Below are 1757 nucleotides of genomic sequence, written 5' to 3' on the forward strand. Positions count from 1 at the left end.
AGAGATAGGATGCATCCCTGGCTTACGCCTTTCCCAATTTTGAAACATGCAGTGTTCCCTTGCTCTGTTCTGATGACTGCCTCCTGGTCCAAGTATAGCTTTCGCATTAGAACGATCATATAGTTTCCTTTAAAAATAAAACCCATATTAATTTGTTGTAAAATTGATTTACCTGTTTGATTCATTAGTGCATTATGCCTGGTGTTGTATTACAAATTAGAAATATAAGTCAAATTCTATAAAGAAGCTAATAGCCTTGTGGGATAGGCAGACAACAAACATTTAATCAAACTAGGACTCATAGATTATGATGTCTACTGTATTTTATTGACTTGTAATGCCATTCTTTATATATTACACCATTATTTCAGGAATTACTTATAATTAAACTATGACAGTGATTGATTAAAATATACACCTTAATTTTAGAGATATTGAAATGTGATCACCATGCTTGTGTTCAAAAGTCAAAGCCAAGTCATAGGTGTGGAGTTGGAACCAACTTATAGTTGATCCTCCAGTGGGTTTTCAGAAGAGTGTAAATTGCATGAGAGAAGATTGCCTCTATTTATCCTGAGCAGCTGCTAACAGATTTGAAACACCAGAGAGGTATGGCCTTTGGGTTAGTTGTACGCTCCAATGGGCATACAAGAGCTCCCTTTGTGTATCTTGTTAGGTGCCTCTGAGTTGAGTACAACTCATAGAACTCTATGAATCATGGATGTGAATCCTGTCTTATCCTGTATCATTCTTATCATCTCTGACATACTTGAGCCCATTGCTACAGTCACTATGTCAATTCGTCTGGTTGAAGGGCTTCTTTTACACTGACCCTCCACCTTTCCAAGGAATAGTTCATCCTAGCAACATGCTCAAAGTATTTTAAGCTTTACCATCCTTACCTCTGGCTTCACTTTCTCCCGCCCCCATACTTGTTTGTTATTTTGACCGTCATGGAATTCTTCTCCAACACCACAGCCCAAAGCCATCAACCCTTCTTCTGTCATCTTGTCTATCCAACTCTTTGATATATAACATGTAATTAAAAAGACAATAGCCTGAATCAGGACTTTAGTCTTCAAACAGAAATAATTGTTCCTTAGTACTTTGGTGAGGTCCTTAGCACCAGACTTTCCCAATTCAATATGTCTTTTGATTTATTGACTTGGTATCAAGGGTGTTGATTGCAAAGCAAGATTAAATAATTGAAAATGCCAATCCTTTCACCATCTTTTATGGTGCTGCCTATTAGCTAAATGGTGATAATTTTTTGTGTTGTGATGAAATTCATACTGAAGTTTTATTTTTTACAAGTGTTTCAAGTTCTCACTTTCAGCAAGTGACACTGTGTCATCTGAATAAAGCAAGCTGCTGATGAATCTGCCTCTGATTTCGGTATCACATTCTTCTTCATAAATTCCAGCTTCTCAAATTATTTACTCAGCATACAGATTGTATAGGTATGGAGAAAGGCTATGGCTCTGATGCACACCTTTCTTGATTTCAAAGCATGCAGTATCCTCTTGCTCTTTTTGGACAACGGGTTTAGGTATAGATTTCATATGAGAATAATTAAATGAAGAATGGGATTCCCATTCTTAATGTTGAAATCAGTGAAATAGAATATCTAAAGACAAAAGAAGACTGATTGTAGGCTATCAGAGGAGGATCTTCAAATAGAAATGACCTCCTTGATAAGATAACATTTTATTCATTTATTTATTTTTTTTAAATTATTTTATTAATTTTAATGAACA

This window comes from Elephantulus edwardii, unplaced genomic scaffold, assembly GCF_000299155.1.
Source record: "Elephantulus edwardii isolate Elephantulus edwardi_28Jun2011 unplaced genomic scaffold, EleEdw1.0 scaffold00012, whole genome shotgun sequence".
Classification (NCBI taxonomy): Eukaryota; Metazoa; Chordata; class Mammalia; order Macroscelidea; family Macroscelididae; genus Elephantulus; species Elephantulus edwardii.